Below are 18,035 nucleotides of genomic sequence, written 5' to 3' on the forward strand. Positions count from 1 at the left end.
ATTCAAACACATGCACCTATGTGTGAGACCTGGATGAAGCTCCCTGGCTCCTGGCTTCGGCCTGGACCAGCCCCAGCCATTGCAACCATTTGGCCATTTGGGGAATGAACCTGCAGATGAAAGATTCTCCTCTCTCTCTCTCTTTCTCTCTCCCTCTCCCTATCCCTATCCGTCTTCCTCTCCCTCTCCTCCCCCTCCCCTCTACCCTTCTCTCTCTGCAATTCTGCCTTTCAAATAAAATAAATAAATCTTATTTTAAAAATGAAAGTAAAGGGATTAAGAAAGAGATGCCTTGCAAAAAAGGAAAGAGCAAACATAACAAAGCAGGAGTAATCTAATTAACAGAGTTTAAGTTAATATGTATTACCACAGAAAGGGGGTGTTGTTAATAAGGCTGAGTCAGAAATAGAAAGCAATCATAGATGTGTATGCATCTAATAACAATGCTTAAATAATACACGTGAATCAAAAACAACAATATTAAAAAAGAAATTCTACAATTATGGTAGAAATTGATAGAACTAGCCAAAAACTGGCAAAATGAATAGAAGCAGTAAACCTGGGCTTTGTGGGTTCGTTCACACTATGAGTAGTTACATTCATGGAGGTAGCAAGGCAGGAGAGATAAAAATTATTTCCATTGGTTAAAAAAAAGAAAACAAACAAACAAAAAAACCCACTGTCAACCAATTTTGACCTGATACGTGTGATAGGTATAGGACACTGTGTCCAAGGAGAAGCAGTAGATTCTTGCAGTGTGTCAGGTATGTTTACTGAGTGGGGAGTTGTCTTATGTCAGAATGATCTTAAATTTCAGGTGCTATAAAAAGAGTTTACACTTACACTATAGGCACAGTGATTTAAGCCAGAACCCCAAAACTGAGTGCCAAGTCAAATCCTGGCTGCTTGTCTTCTGATCCAGCTCCTTGCTCAAAGTTCTTGGGAGGGCAGCAGATGATGATCCATGTCCATGGGCACCTGCCACCCATGTGGAAGACTGGCTCCTGACTTCAGCCTAGCCCAGACTTGGCTATTGTATCCTACTGGGGAGTAATTCAGCAGATGGAAGACCTCTTTGCTCTTCCTCTCTGTCACTCTGCGTTTCAAACAAACAAAGAAATCTTTAAAAAATATTTCAAGCTGGGGCCGGCGCCGTGGCTCACTTGGTTAATCCTCCACCTGTGGCACCGGCATCCCATATGGGCGCCAGGTTCTAGTCCCAGATGCTCCTCTTCCAGTACAGCTCTCTGCTGTGGCCTGGGAGGGTGGTGGAGGATGGCCCAAATGCTTGGGCCCTGCACCGGCATGGGAGACCAGGAAGAAGCACCTGGCTCCTGCCTTCGGATCAGTGCAGTGCCGGCTGTGGTGGCCATTTGGGGAGTGAACCAACAGAAGGAAGACTTTTATCTCTGTTTCTCTCTCTCTCACTGTCTATAACTCCATCTGTCAAATAAGTATAAAAAAATTTCATGCCTAAGTAAACAAAGCAACTGTTTACTTTTTAATTTTTTGACAGGGGGTAGGGAGGGAGAGAGAGAAAACAGGAAAGATACAGAGCTCCCATCCACTGGTTTACTTTTCTTTTCTCTCTCTCTCTCTCTCTCTCTCTCTTTTTTTTTTTTTTTTTTTTGACAGGCAGAGTGGACAGTGGGGGAGAGAGATAGAGAGAAAGGTCTTCCTTTTGCCGTTGGTTCACCCTCCAATGGCTGCTGCGGTGGGTGCGCTTCGGCCAGCACATTGCGCTGATCTGAAGCCAGGAGCCAGGCGATTCTCCTGGTCTCCCATGTAGGCACAAGGCCCAAGGACCTGGGCCATCCTCCACTGCACTCCCGGGCCATAGCAGAGAGCTGGCCTGGAAGAGGGGCAACCAGGACAGAATGTGGCGTCCCGACCGGGACCAGAACCCGGTGTGTCAGCGCTGCAGGTGGAAGATTAGCCTATTGAGCTGTGGCGCCGTCCCCACTGGTTTACTTTTCAAGTACCTACAACATTTGGGATGAGCCATTCAGAAGCCAGGAGCTGGGAACTCAATACAAGTCCTCCACATGGGTGGCAAGAAATCAACCACATAAACAACCACCATCACGTCCAAAGATTGCATTAGCAGGAAGTCCGAGACAGGAGTGGGATCTGGGTACCCTAGTGTGGGTACCCTGATGTGGGATACAGGCATCTTAACTGGTGTCTTCACTGCCAACCATCTCCCCAAAACAATCATCTCATTATAATTGATAATGATTAAAACATTGCCTGAATGAATAGCTACATTTCTTGAATACTTGAGTTCAACAAAGCAATTGTACACGCACATTCATGTATTATACACACAGAGCACACTTCACACAGTTCCTAGAAAATTGTATTAAAGCTATACTCAGATTTCAAAAAGATTTTATATCAAAATAAGGCTATCTTTTAATTTCACTTTTCCATGAACTTTTTCAAGTACACTCACACACATGTGTACACAGATGTATATTTTATTTCAAAATACTTATTTTCTTTAAAAGGAACTATGAGACAACTCCATAGACACTAATCTTTTCAATGGATCTGTTGTAGTCCATCCTAAATCCTTTTTCTGCCTTCATCAACTTATATCCAACTTTATTCTAATAGAATTCAGTTCTTTATTTTATTAACTTGTTCTGTCAGTTGTATTTTTCATTCTAATTAACCATTGAGTAAATAGTATGCAAACCAAAGGCCTAGACCCACAAAAAGAAAGTCATCTATATGAAAAATAATAATGCTTTAGAAAGTCTCAATTTGAAAAAGTGAGTGATAAAAGAGATCACTGTAAATCAGTGTATTGGACAGCTTTTCATTACTTTCACTAAAATATCCAAGAGGAGCTAAACAGAAGAGGAAAGGTTTATTTCAGCTTACAGTTTGAAGGTTCATGGTCCAAAACTGAGTAGCCTCGAGAGTCCGGCAACTGATAAGGGTGGTGAATGGAAAAACCTAGGCAGAGGGGAGATTACATAGTGAGCCAAGAAGTAACCTTCCTTCCTACACCCTAAGGAGATCATTCATAAAGTCACCTTCAAAGCCCGTGTTCAGATTCCATAATCCAATTACGCTCCATTCTTAGTCCATTAAAATGAGACTCTCATGGATCAAAACTTTAACTACAATCATTTTCCAAACCATAACACTAGGGCAACCAAAGGAAAAAATTCCATTGCAGAAGGGTTCTGAAATCAGATTTATTCCCAAAATAAATGTCTCATTTCACTTTTAAGGAAATACCATTGGAAAAAACAAATAACACTCAAGTGTGTGTAACTTGCATTTGTATGTGTGAGCATTTAAAAAGCTGAGATGGTCAATTATCTAATTCCTACTCAAGAAGTTTGGCTGGCCGGTGCCACGGCTCAATAGGCTAATCCTCCACCTAGCGGCGCCGGCACACCGGGTTCTAGTCCCGGTTGCCCCTCTTCCAGGCCAGCTCTCTGCTATGGCCCAGGAGTGCAGTGGAGGATGGACCAAGTGCTTGGGCCCTGCACCCCATGGGAGACCAGGATAAGCACCTGGCTCCTGCCTTTGGGTCAGCACGGTGTGCCGGCTGCAGCATGCCAGCCACGGCGGCCATTGGAGGGTGAACCAATGGCAAAAGGAAGACCTTTCTCTCTGTCTCTCTCTCTCTCACTGTCCACTCTGCCTGTTAAAAAAAAAAAAAGAAGTTTGGCTTTGGGGCCAGCCTATGGTGTAGTGTGTAAAGCCACCACCTGCAGTGCCAGCATCCCATACGGGCGCTGGTTGAATTCCTGGCGGCTCCACTTCCAATCCAGCTCTCTGCTATGGCCTAGGAAAGCAGTAGGAGATGGACCAAGTCCTTGGGCCCCTGCATTCATGTGGGTGATCTGGAAGAAGCTCCTATGTCCTGGCTTCAAATCAGCGCAGCTCCAGCTGGTGTGGCTATTTGGGGGAGTGGTCCAAGGGATAGAATCTCTTTCTCTCTCTGCCTCTGCCTCTCTGTAGCTCTGCCTTTCAAATAAATAAATAAATAAAACTTAAAAGAAAAAGAAGTTTGGCTTTGATAAACACCTCTGTGCTCTCCAATTTGCTAATCTGGATGAAATGGACCAATTCCCTGAAAGACACAATCTACAAAACTCAAATGAAGATACAATCTCGATGGACCTCTATACACCAAAGAAGTTGAATAAATAGCAGGCCCAGATGGAGTCACAGGTTATATAATAACTCTCTGCAATCTCTTTCAGAAAATAGAAGCAAAAAGAGTACTTCTCAACTGGTTGTGTGAAGGTCAGCATTGCCCTAACATCAAAACTAAGACAAGGACATTACAAGAAAATAAATCTACAGATTAACATCTCTCATGAGCATAGTTTAATCTTTAATATTAGTAATCCAAATACAGCAATGTATAAAGAGAATCGTGGTCCATGACCACATAGGATTTACCAAGATATGCAAGAACAATTAAATATTCAAAAATCAACGAATGCATTCTGTCACAACAATAGACAATATTGACAATATATTTAGAAAATAAATAAAGAAAAATCATATGATCCTATCAATAAATACAGAAAAATCATTTGACAAAATCCTATACCCATCTCATAACAATTCTTGTTAACTTAGGAACAGAATATCTACAAAAACCTAAAGTTTGTGTCACATTTAACACGGAGAAACTAGAAGATTTCCCATGAAGATCAGGAAACATCACCAGGGCTTTTCATCCTGAAGTCACAGTTTACACAGTAAGAGAATAAAATAAAAGGTACACTGACAGAAAGGGAACAAACATAATCATCTTTGCTTACAGCTGGCATGGTTTTCTATGTAGAAGATTGGTGAAAATAAAAAAATCTCCTGGAATTAACAATTATGGCAAAGTTGACATTACACTCCTAATAGAACACACTATACTACTATATCAGTAAAGACCACATTGTTCATCATGACAACAGATGGCACAGTGCCCTGGAAGATCCTCCTCTACTTGGGAATACATATATAGTACACTTAATATACTATACTAAATATACTATAATACAAAATAATATAAAATCAATAACTTCCCTATGCACTAGCAATTAAAAGATGGAAATTTAAATTACAAATGCAGTAGCATTTACTTTAGCACACCATAAAATGAACCACTTAGGTATAAATCTAGCAAAGTGTGTACAAACACCATATAAAGGATCTTCAAAAATTTCAGGGAAGATGTATATTTTGAAGAAATGGTTCATAGATTTCAAAAACTTGTGCACCAAAATAAACTCCTAGTTCAATTCTATTTTTCCATAAACTTTTTGAAGTACCCTCAAATGAGAAAAATTTGGGGGGCTATCACCACATAGTAAACAGCCTAGGTGACTTCAACAGCCAAAATTTATTCTCTTTCAATTCTAGAGGATGAAGTCCTTGACCACATATTGGCAGACTGGCTTCTTCTGGGGACTGAAAGGATAATCTTCTGAGGACTTTCTCCTATGCTGATAGGTGAACATCTTCTCCTTGGGTCACTTCGCAGCACCATCCCCTCTATGCTTGCCTGTCTGTGTGTACAAACTCCCCCTTTTGACAAGAAAGTCCATCATCATAGATCAGGTCATAGCCTAATAACTTCACTTTAACTTGACTACCTTCTTGACGTCCCTATCTCTGAATAAAATCACATTTTAAGGAACAATGTATTCAGGCTTCAATCTCTTTGAGGAGAACACAATTTAATCCACCACATCTTTAATCCTTGATCAATATTGAAATCAGTACTATTATCCAACAGATGAAGAAATGGACGAGCTGATCATAGTGTTTTACACACTGAAGCTATAGAAGCAAACCCAAAATATCAGTAAAGACCACATTGTTCATCATGACAACAAATGGCACAGTGCACCTGGAAGATCTTCTTCTACTTAGGAATACACACACACACACACACACACACACACACGTGAAGCCATCTTGCAAAAAGGATGTACTGAATTGGAAAATTGAGTAATTGTGTGGGAAGAATTTGCTTCAACATCACATTTCAGTTGTTTCTTTGATCTATTGGTTCTTATTTCCAGCTGCACTTTTTTTTTAAGATTTTATTTATTTATTTGAGGTAGAATTACAGCAGAGAGAGGGAGAGACAGAGAGAAAGGTCTTCCATCCGCTGCTTCACTCCCCAAATGGCTGCAATGGCCACAACTGGATGATCTGAAGTCAGGAGCCAGAAGATTCTTTCCAGTCTCCCCAATGAGCACAGGTGCCCGAGCACTTGGGCCATCCTTCCACTATCTTCCCAGGCCATCAGCAGAGAGCTAGATAGAAAGAGGAGCAGCAGAGAGGAGCAGCAGGGACATGAACCAGTGTCATTTGGGATGCTGGCACTACAGACAGAGGTTTAGCCTACTACGCTGCAGTGTCAGTCCCATCCAGCTGCTCTTGAGAATTTTCAAACATTTAAAACTTAAGAATGACCAGAACTATGGAAAGACCATAGTTTTCATAAATCCACAGGTGTTTCTAATTTCAGCTAGTGTTGAGAACACCATGCTATTGTTAAGATTACATAATATATTTTTTCATATTCAACATAAAGTATTATCTATATCCCTTAAAGAATAAAGCCCATCTCAGTCATGAAAAAAGTACCATCCAGTGATCAGGAAAAACATAATTACTGAGCACATCTCACATAGTAAATCCCATGCTGAGAACACTGTCCTTTCTTCTTTCATTAGGAAAAGAATTTGATGGCAGTAAGTGTACTTCTGTAACATTCTGGGCAAATTAGCCAGGTGACCTGGGGACCTTGCTTAAAAACTCTCTTTCTTTGATTTCTCATCAGTGAAAAGGAATTATAAAATCAACCATTTTTTAATTTTCAAGAGTATGTGAAAACTGATTAAGAAGAGGGAAAAAAGAGAATTTTGAGACACAAAGCACTATGCAAAAAAATTGACTAGAGTTATCATTGTTGTCATTCTGTGGGCTGCTAAATTATCTAGTACTCTGTATCTTCATGCTACACATCTTTTTAAGTTGTCAGCATTATAAAATTAGAGAAGGCAATTATTAAGAAAGTGACTACTGAATTCAATGTTTTAGATGAATCAGGTAAATGTAGTGGCTTTTATTTCTTATAATATATGGAGTTAACTGAAAAGTTTTCTATCTGCATATACCTCAACATTTGCTGATGAAAGATGAACAAATCAATCCCTGGAAAAAATATAGAACCCAGGGGGATAGAAGGTGTCATAAAGGCATAAATATGTAAAAGCAAAACAGGAAAGAAATGAACATTAAGTGTCTACTAGATACGACACTCCTGGACACTTAATGTTCAGTCTCAACAACTGTCCAGTGCTCTGAGTTTTCCTTTTTTTTCACATCCTCTTTAGGTGCTAGAACCTTGGTTCAGATGCTATTCCGCCTGATGTCAGGATCCTGCATGATACTTGACAAGGAAATTCAATGGAATGAAAGTGATACAAGTCTCAGGGTGCTCTGAGAGCAATAAGGCAATGAAGGGAAAGATTGGGAGAGCACAGATCCAAACTAGAGTATCCATCTCATATCACCATGTGAATCACTGACTCCCTGAGACACTGAACACTGCTGAGTGTTCAAGTCCCTAAAGGTGCTTGACTGAGTCCAAGGAAATCAGAACAGTCCTCTTAATACCATAAATACAAGCAGGAGTTAGTGGACTGACAGCTACATGACAATATCTACTTCTGAAAACATGACATATATAGAAAATGAGATGTACAAATCCCTCAGAAATCAGTATTCATAATTTTAGGTTCCTGACTAGGATCACATTTGGACCCACATTAGTTATAATCATGATACCCAGGAAAATTGAACATTCATGCACATATTGAAAATAATTTATAAGCAGTATGCGGAAATTGATGACTTGAACACACCTGTGGCACATCTGCCCACATCTACTCTACTCTTCAGCATTACAAAAACAGCCCTACTTGTGCTCAGAGCGTAACCTGCCCAGATAAACAATGACTAGACCATTTCTCTTTCACAACTAAAGCAGGGCAGTAAAATACAAGCAGAAGCCATGATGTGGAAATGGGAGGTTCCCGTGAAAGCTAAAGACTCTGTATTTATTTGAAAGTCAGAGTTACACAAAGAGAGAAGAAAGAGAGAGGTCTTCCACCCGCCGGTTCACTCCCCAATTGGCTGCATCTGCCTGAGCTGTGCCGATCCGAAGCCAGAGCCAGGAGCTTCCTCCAGGTCTCCCACACGGGTGCAGGGGCCCAAGCACTTGAGCCAGCTTCCACTACTTTCCCAGGCCATACCAGAGAGCCTGATGGGAAGTGGAGCAGCCCGGACTCAAACCAGTGCCCATATGGGATGCCTTACTCACTACGCCACAGCACTGACCCAGACTGTTTCTTGTAGGCAACAAATAGATGGGTCTTGCTTTTTAATCCATTCCGCCAGTCTGTATCCCTTAACTGTAGAATTTCTGACTTTTACATTCAAGGTTATTTTTTTTTATTTGACAGATAGAGTTAGACAGTGAGAGAGAGAGACAGAGAGAGAGGTCTTCCTTCCATTGGTTCACCCCCCAAAACGGCCACTACGGCCAGCGCTGCAGCGATCCGAAGCCAGGAGCCAGGTGCTTCCTCTGGGTCTCCCATGCAGTTGCAGGCGCCCAAGCACTTGGGCCATCCTCCACTGCCCTCCCGGGCCACAGCAGAGAGCTGGACTGGAAGAGGAGCAGATGAGACTAGAACCCAGCGCCCACATGGGATGCCGGCGCTGCAAGCGGAAGATTAGCCAAGTGAGCCACGGCATCGGCTCTACATTCAAGGTTATTATTGATACATAATGACTTGTTCCTGCCATTTTCAGTAAATATTTCTATATTTTTATTTGAATCATGTATACTTTACTATGAGGCTTTCTGTCTTTACATACTTTCATGATTGTGATTATCTTCCTGTGTTTCTGTTGTAGCAAATCTCCAAGTATCATTTGTAAAGCTAGCCAGGAGGTGATAAATTACTTCATTTTCTATTTGTTTGGGAAGGTCTTTATTTCACCTTCATTTATAAAGGAGAACTTCAGTGAGTACAGTATTCTGGGTTGACAGTAGTTTTTAGTTTTATTTTATTTTTTAAAGATTTAATTATTTATCTGACAGACAAAATTATAGACAGTGAGAAAGAGACAGAGAGAAAGGTCTTCCTTCCGTTGGTTCATTCCCCAAATGGCCACGATGGAAGGAGCTGCACCAATCTGAAGCCAGGAGCCAGATGCCTCTCCCTGGTCTCCCACATGGGTGTAGGGACCCAAACACTTGGGCTATCCTCCACTGCCCTCCCAGACCACAGCAGAGAGCTGGACTGGAAGAGGAGCAACTGGGACTAGAACCCACCACCCATATGGGATGCCGGCACTGCAGGCGGAGGATTAACCTAGTGTGCCACAGTGCTGGCCTCCTTTAGTTTTCTTTTCTGACTTGCTCTAGGTCTCTCCATTCTCTCCTAACTTTTAGGGTATCTGATGAGAAATCAGATGCCAATTTTATTTGGAATACTTTAAAGATAATCTGGAATTTCTTTTTCTATTTTTCATATCTTAGGATACTTTATTTTTGATGTTTGAAAGTTTGACTGTAATGTGTCGTAGTGAAGACCTTTACTGATCATGGACATGAGGGGTTCTATGTACTTTTTGTACATGATGTCCAGATCCTTCTCCAAGTTATGGAAATCTTCTGTTCTTATTTCACTGAATAAGTATTCTAAACATTCTTTTGTTCATACATTCAGGAACTCATAAGACACATATTTGTGGTCGTCTGATGGAATCTCATATTTCTAGCATTTTTTTGGTTTTGCTAATTTTTCTTCTTTTTTTTGTCTGATAGTTATTTGCAAAGACTTTTCTTCTAACTCAGATATTCTTTCTTCTACCTCACCAGTTCTGTTGTTAAGGTTTTCCACTAATTTTTTTTATTTCAAGTATTACATTCATTTCTAAGGGTTTATTTTGATTTTTCTTTAAAATCTTTACCTCCTGGCAGAATTTCTTGTCCATGTCATGTACGAATCTTTTTTTTAACTCATGTTCTTACTTCTCTGGATGTTTTGATTAATCTTATGATCATTCTGTTGATTTCCTTTTCAGGTATTTCATCAATCACCTCATCTTTACAGTCCAATACTGAAGTATTGTATTCCTTTGGTGGCACCATATTGTCTTCCTTGTAATGTTTCTCATATTTATACATTTGTTTTTATGCAACTGGGCAAATAATTGTTTGTCTCCACTGAAAGCTTTGTTCTTTTTTTTTAAGATTTTATTTACTTATTTGAAAGTCAGTTACACAGAGAGAGAAAGAGAGGCAGAAAGAGAGATCTGCCATCCATTGGCCCACTCCCCAATTGGCTGCAATGGCCGGAGCTGCAACAATCCAAAGCCAGGAGCCAGAAGCTGCCTCCAGGTCTCCCAGGCAGGCACAGGGGCCCAAGGACTCAGGCCATCTTCCACTGCTTTCCCAGGCCACAGCAGAGAGGTGTATCAGAAGTTAAGCAGCCAGGACACAAACCAGGACCCACATGGCATGTCAGCACTGCATGCTGGGGCTTTACCAGCTACGCCATAGCACTGGCCCCAGAAGGCTTTTTGCTTTTTGAAACGTGCCTCAATGGCTTAGCGGAATGTCCACTTCTTCAGCAGATTTCCAGCAGTGTATGCTGCATATTTCCAGGGAGCTCTGGCCAGAACTCAAGCAACAGTCTATCTAGCATGACACTCATGTTGGGTACCCCACCCACGCAGGGGCACCAACCACACAAAAGTTCATTGGGCTCCAAAGGGTGAGCATGGAGCCCTCCACAATGATCCTTCCAGCACTCAGGTAGCTCCGAGCTTCCGAAGTCAGACCCAGTGATTGCCCAAAGACGCATCACATTGCACACCCTTCTCAGGTTCCTGGTCTATTTCTCAGTCACAGGATTCCCAGTCATGGAGTGCATGGTTCCCACAGTCACAGGGGTACCAAGGATACACCCCCTGGCCCATGAGCCTCTCCAAGCACAGAAGAGAGCTGTCCATTTCCAAAACCAGTTGCCTGCCCACCAGAGGCTGGTTGTGTGGAGGGAGGGGAGCAACATGCAGTCACTTCACGGAACTAAGTAGGCGCCTTGCTTCCCCAAGGAGTTGAAGGCAGCATGTTGCTAGCTGCTGCATGACTGCATAATCCCCACTGCTCCATGGAATCTCTCTCCTTTCTGTTGACTTTCCACTGAAAACTTCTTTCCCAGCTGTTCCCTGGGAACCCAGTTCCTCCCCTCTTCTTCCGGTATCTTCCCACATTCCAAATCACCTCATCTTTACCCTATTGAGGCACCTTGGATCTCCTCAATTTTTGGAGTTTCATTCATGTGAAGGCATTTGAGGGTTCCAAGAAGAGAGTTGGCATGCTCTGATGTCTTAAGGGATCATTCTGTGTCCACTGTAGTTGACAGACCATGAAATGCCAGGAGGTAAAATTTTAGACAAGTGTAGTAATTTACATCAAATTGTATTAATTCCTGTAAAATTTCAAACATTAACATGAGTTACTCCCACACACACATACTTTAAGACAAAACATATGTTCATGTAGAAGGAATCCTAAAAAACATACTCTCAACCTTCCTTTAGCATTTACATAAAAGGAAATCCAGACCCAGAAATCAATTGAATGGATGGTCTTGAACTGGAAACAGGGCCAAAAACTGATGATATGAGGAGAATGAGGTGAATGTGTTTCTGAGTTATAATTTATTGCTGAAATAAAGATTCATGAATGTTGAAATCTGAAAGCCTTGAGGTAGGAAATATATTCTAATTTACCATGGGCCCACTAATCCCAAAAGTCGTATTCTCCAGGAACTAGACAGAGAGATGGTACATAGGGAGGTAGATGGATAATGGATGGATGGATGAATAGATAGATAGATAGATAGATAGGCAAACTTGTTTCTCGTCTCTGTGTTTTAATACTCAAGTTTCAATATCTTAAAACCTTTTATTTTTATTTGGAATGAGTACTTTCCTGTATTCCATCACATTAACTAAATTCCAATCCAATCTCCTTTATACACATCTCTTTTTTTTAGTTTTTTCTTTTTTAACTTTTATTTAGCAAATATAAATTTCCAAAGTACAGCTTATGGATTACAATGGCTTCCCCCCACATAACTTTCCTCCCGCCTGCAACCCTCCCAACTCCCACTCCCTCTCCCATTCCATTCACATCAAGATTCATTTTCAATTCTCTTTATATACAGAAGATCAATTTAGTATATATAAAGTAATGATTTCAACAGTTTGCATCCACACAGAACATAAAGTGTAAAACACTGTTTGAGTACTAGTTATAGCATTAATTCACATTGAACAACACATTAAGGACAGAGATCCTACAAGAGGAGTAAGTATACAGTGACTCCTTTTGTTGACTTAACAAATTGACACTCTTGTTTATGGCATCAGTAATCTCCCTAGGCTCTAGTCATGAGTTGCCAAGGCTATGGAAGCCTTTTGAGTTTGCCGACTCCAATCCTCCAATCTTATGTAGACAAGGTCGTAGTCAAAGTGGAAGTTCACTCCTCCCTTCAGAGAAAGGTACCTCCTTCTTTGATGGCCCATTCTTTCTACTGGGATCTCACTCGCAGAGATCTTTCATTTAGGTGTTTTTTTTTTCCCCCCCAGAGTGTCTTGGCTTTCCATGCCTAAAATACTCTCATGGGCTCTTCAGCCAGATCCGAATGCCTTAAGGGCTGATTCTGAGGCCAGAGTGCTGTTTAGGACATCTGCCATTCTATGAGTCTGCTGTATATCCTGCTTCCCATGTTCGATCGTTCTCTCCCTTTTTTATTCTATCAGTTAGTATTAGCAGAAACTCTTAAGATGATTTTTTCCAACTTCTGCTTGATTATCTTCAAAAACAAGGGGCTTACTGAGAGAAAAGCAGCCTGTTTTTGGATTGCCCTAGGTCATTGCAAATATTCCTAACATCTTTCAACCAATTTTTCCTCCCTGTAACTTTAAGTCATTCATCTTCCTTCTACATTCCAAAGTTGCACATCAGAATCCCACTCCCAGTGATATTCCTTCAAACGTTTAAAGACAGATAAGATGCTTATCTTTAGTCTTCTCTGTTGCAGGATCAATATTTCCACCTTTTTATGAACATTCTCCACACGACTATGAGACTTCAAAATACAACTTACTGTATTTTATAGGGCTCACCATTTTAAAGTGCCATTGAGAACTGGTCATGTTTCTCATAATATAATGTGAAATTTGTGCAATAAAGCAGAGATATTCATTTAATTCAACAAATATTTAGAGTTATATGAGAAAAGTACCCAGTAGAAAATAGATGGCACATTCAGTCAGAGAAATTTAAGAAAAGCTTAATGAAGGGATTAGATCACAGGGAAATGCTAAGATTAGTCAAACTAATAAGAAGTAACATATGCAGCAAGGCAGGCAATGGCAAGAAATGATAGCAATCTCTAGTCTAAGGATTCCAGTGAAGGTGCAAGAATAAGAATGTCCCAGCAGAAATGAAAGCAGGTAAAAGACTGTCCTATTTAAATATCCTATTTAACTCACCTCCTGTCCTCTGACCTCCTACTACTGCTTCCTGTTGCTAAACATAGGAAAATGCATAGTAAGAGAGTAGGACCATAAAGGATGCATGGTTACACTTTCTGGACACAAAGAGGAGTGAAGGAGGATGGGGAGTCAATCCAGGGAGTACAAGGACAGTGAATATGATACAATACTAATTCCCACTCACCTCTAGACTAGTGAGAGTAGAAAGGTACTCTCATTATAGGTCTCTGAATACACATTTCTTACTTAAAATTTGTTCATTTTAAAAATATGATTTATTTTAACTGACAAATAATTTTATGTACAATGTGATAGTATGATGTATGTATACATTGTGTCATGATTAAATTAAGCTGATTAACATGTTTTCCATATTACATATATATCCATCTTTGTGGTAAGAACATTTAAAAATCTAATCTTTAAGCAACCAGTCAAAAAAGTTGACTGAAAAATAAATGTTAATATCTAAATGTGGGGAGCAATCCGGACTGGACTGAGTTACTGGAATTAAGACTTATTCTATGCATCTGCTCTCCCACAATATGGCGCTGGGAGAGAAGTAAACAGCTTCCGCACAGCTGCCTCCAGTTCAACCAATAAACTGTAGGACTTGCTCCTGATTGGAGAGCAGCGTACTCGGCGTGTGGGCAGCCGAGTTGGGATTGGCGGAGGAGGACTATAAAGGAGGAGAGAGACGGCATGCACCAGGAACATCTATGAGGAACATCTAAGGGGAACACCTGTGCAGCCCCCGAGAGAGCCGGCCGGCGGTGTGCCGCTCCCCTGCGGAAGTGGGGAATGTGGCCAGGGGGAACTGCCCTTCCACGGAGGTGGAAGGGATAGTAGCCAACCCGGGAAGAACCAGCAGCAAACCCGGGGAGGGCCGAGCAGACAGAAAGAACAGCGCAGGGTCCTGTGTCGTTCCTCCACGAAGAGGGGGAGCGACATAATGGTGCCGTGACTCGGATATGAAGCCTAGGCAGGGTTTAGTGTCGTTCCTCCACGAAGAGGGGGAGCGACATAATGGTGCCGTGACTCGGATATGAAGCCTAGGCAGGGTTTAGTGTCGTTCCTCCACGAAGAGGGGGAGCGACATAATGGTGCCGTGACTCGGATAGGAAACCTGACTCGGATAGGAAACCTAGGACGGATAGGAAACCTAGGAGGGAAGAAACGGGAAGAAATGGGAAAATACCGGAGAGAGAGACTAGCAAAGAGCCTAGGTGCCGGAAGAAGCTATTGAAAGCCTAGGCATAGACTCGGATATGGACTGTGGGAAAGAAGTTAGGATTGAAAGCGAAAGTGAAAGCTTTCATAGACTCGGATGCGGACTATGGCGGGGAAGCTAGGAGATTGAAAGCGAAAGTGAAACCTGGAGGAGGCTTGGACTCGGATACGGACTGTGGGGAGTAGCCAGGAGAAATGAGAGGAATATTGTTGGAAGAAAACTTAAGGAAACATACCGGGTAGAGAAAAATGTTAGGGAGGATGAAGCCGCGAGTGCAGGCCAAGGCGGAGATATAAGCCACCTTGGAATTCTTCAAGTCACCCCGGGGAGCAAGAGGCGAAGATCTGGAACCAGAGGCAGAGACGTGGGCCGCCAGGATTCGCCAGGTTAGTCCGGGGAACTTGGACTGAATGCCGGTGGTGGCGGAAACATTCACGGAAGCCGCCGCGTGCAGAGAGAGCACGGGGCGTGAATAAATAGGGAATGCGGGGCCGGCGCAAGGCCGTGGTGCGGGCGCGAAGTGCGTGGAGACCGCGGAGCGTGCGCGCAGAGCCGGGAACCCGCCGGTGGGGCGAGGCGCCGGGAAGCCGCGCAGAGCCGTGAAGCTGCCGCGGGGCGAGGTGCCGAGAAGCAGCCTCGGGGCGAGCGCCGCCGGGAAGCCGCAGGGATAAGAGAAACAGAAGTTTAGAAGTAAGATGAGAGAAATAGTAATGCTGGAAGATAGAAGTAAAATGGGAGAAATAGGAATGCCCGGAGATAGAGAAATAGAGAAATAGAAAGGCCTCCCTACAACACTGCAATGTGAGAGCTTGGATTCGGTCTGCCTGATTAAGTGAGGCGATGAGCACGATGAGCACCTGCGGCGGCTAGCAGCTTATGCGCCGCAGGTCACCGAAGACAGGAACGAATTAACATCAGTAAGGCCTCCCCACAAAAAGGCAATGAGAAGGCTTGGATTCGGTTTGCCTGATAGGGCTTGTAAGCCCCTGCAGGCAGAGCAAAGCATGCGCTGCAGGGCACCGAACACAGGCACGCATCAGCGCCTAAAAACCTCCTCACAACATGGCGAAGAGAGGACCCGGATTCGGTTTGCCTGATTGATAGGACTTGTAAGAGCCTGTGGCAACTCTAGCAAGTAGAGCAGAGTGTGTGCCGCGGGACACCGAAGACAGGCGCGTATCAACGCCAAAAAATAAAAAGAAAGGGGGATCTGTGGGGAGCAATCCGGACTGGACTGAGTTACTGGAATTAAGACTTATTCTATGCATCTGCTCTCCCACAATATGGCGCTGGGAGAGAAGTAAACAGCTTCCGCACAGCTGCCTCCAGTTCAACCAATAAACTGTAGGACTTGCTCCTGATTGGAGAGCAGCGTACTCGGCGTGTGGGCAGCCGAGTTGGGATTGGCGGAGGAGGACTATAAAGGAGGAGAGAGACGGCATGCACCAGGAACATCTATGAGGAACATCTAAGGGGAACACCTGTGCAGCCCCCGAGAGAGCCGGCCGGCGGTGTGCCGCTCCCCTGCGGAAGTGGGGAATGCGGCCAGGGGGAACTGCCCTTCCACGGAGGTGGAAGGGATAGTAGCCAACCCGGGAAGAACCAGCAGCAAACCCGGGGAGGGCCGAGCAGACAGAAAGAACAGCGCAGGGTCCTGTGTCGTTCCTCCACGAAGAGGGGGAGCGACATCTAAAAATATAAAATTGCTAGAATAAAACATGAGGAAATATCCATGACTATTTGGGTAAAGATTTTTGGATATGACTGCAAAAACACAGGAAATAAAAGCAAAAATAAACAAATAGAATTATTTCAAACCAAAAATATTCTTCAAAGCAAATGAAATAAGAGAAAATACAAGATTCATGGATTAGGAGAAAATATTTGCAAAACATATACCAGATGAGGTGCTGGGCAATGAAAAGATTGTATGACACTGTTGATATGGAAAGCTGATTACATATAACAAAGAAGAGATAAGAGGATAATGTTCTTGGGTCACAAAGTGGACAAGATATATCACTCAAGTGGAGGAATTAACTCCCCTTAAGAATAAATTTCCTGCCTCTCCTACATTAACGAGAAAATAAGTAAAAACGGTTGCACATGGTAGTAAGTAGTGGTAGCTGGCAGTTAATGGCTTGAACATTGTCTATAAAGTTGAAAACCAAGAAATATGTCAAAATAAGGGGGACGTGGAGGGGATTTTTGACAAGATGAGAACTTTCAACACAGTTGTTACATAAAGTGAAAGGCAGGTTTGCCAAGGCATTCCATAACAGGAGGCCCACAGGCAATCCTGAGAGCTGGGTTAGTTTTAGAAAAAAGATAAAGAACTATTTGAAAAAAGATTGAAAATGACATGCAGTTTGCTGATGGAGAAGCATTTCCAGATGGCACAGTGGATGTTATTGGAGTAAGGAGTCACGGAAAATGGGGCTGAGGCATGAAGTAGAGAGAACTCAAAGCCTCTGTTACATCCATGCTTTTGACATGTTGGCTTTTGCCTGACACAATCAAGGTCACGAAGTCTGGTTGATTTAGTCTTAATGGTTTCTCTGAAGAGTGGCTCTCAGGTCTCAACAGTTTACTCACCTGTGCTGTTGCAGTGATAAATATAGAAGAATCCTCCATTAGACAGTCAGCTCTGTGAGGTGCCTTGTTTGGGTGATTTCATGACACTAGAACCCAGCATGAGTTAGGCACAAAGAGTAACCACTTTAAAGGTTTGTTAAAGACCAGCTTAATATTTCTCAGAATGAGTCAACAGGAAATCCACTGCAGTATATAAGAGACACATCCAAACAGAAAGACTTGGAAAGAGTGAGAATTAAATACACATCAGTGAAATGCAAACACAAAGAAAACAGGTAGATATATTAATATCACAAAAGATGAAATTCAAGAAAAAGATCATAAAATTAAACTTAAAAATGAAGAATAATCCATCAAACTTGGAGCCCATAGCCCACTGAGACCAGCACAACCTTGGGCAGGACACAAACTTACCCGGCTATGATCTGTCTGCTGCTGAGTTGGACTCACTTCCCAGTGATGCTCCTGTCAGTCCTCAGTGGTGCTGCTGAGGTATAAACTGACCAGCTGGGGCCAGAGAGCTCTACTTGGCACTGAAGCAGGTCTCGAGTTTCTGTCTTCTGGCACTGGCCTAGGGACG

General features: G+C 42.6%; 1 long non-coding RNA gene across 1 annotated transcript in view; it reads right to left on the bottom strand.

The window, feature by feature from the left end:
- Window positions 1–302: 302 nt before the first annotated feature.
- The window catches only part of LOC127487511 (uncharacterized), a 117,011-nt gene continuing 99,278 nt past the window's right edge, over window positions 303–18,035 (bottom strand). The window contains exons 3-4 of the long non-coding RNA XR_007914375.2: window positions 2,890–2,964; window positions 303–1,096 (exon numbers count right to left, since the gene is read on the bottom strand). This is a non-coding gene — a long non-coding RNA (uncharacterized lncRNA). The remainder of the gene's footprint in view (window positions 1,097–2,889; window positions 2,965–18,035) is intronic.

This window comes from Oryctolagus cuniculus, chromosome 2, assembly GCF_964237555.1.
Source record: "Oryctolagus cuniculus chromosome 2, mOryCun1.1, whole genome shotgun sequence".
NCBI classification, from domain to species: Eukaryota; Metazoa; Chordata; class Mammalia; order Lagomorpha; family Leporidae; genus Oryctolagus; species Oryctolagus cuniculus.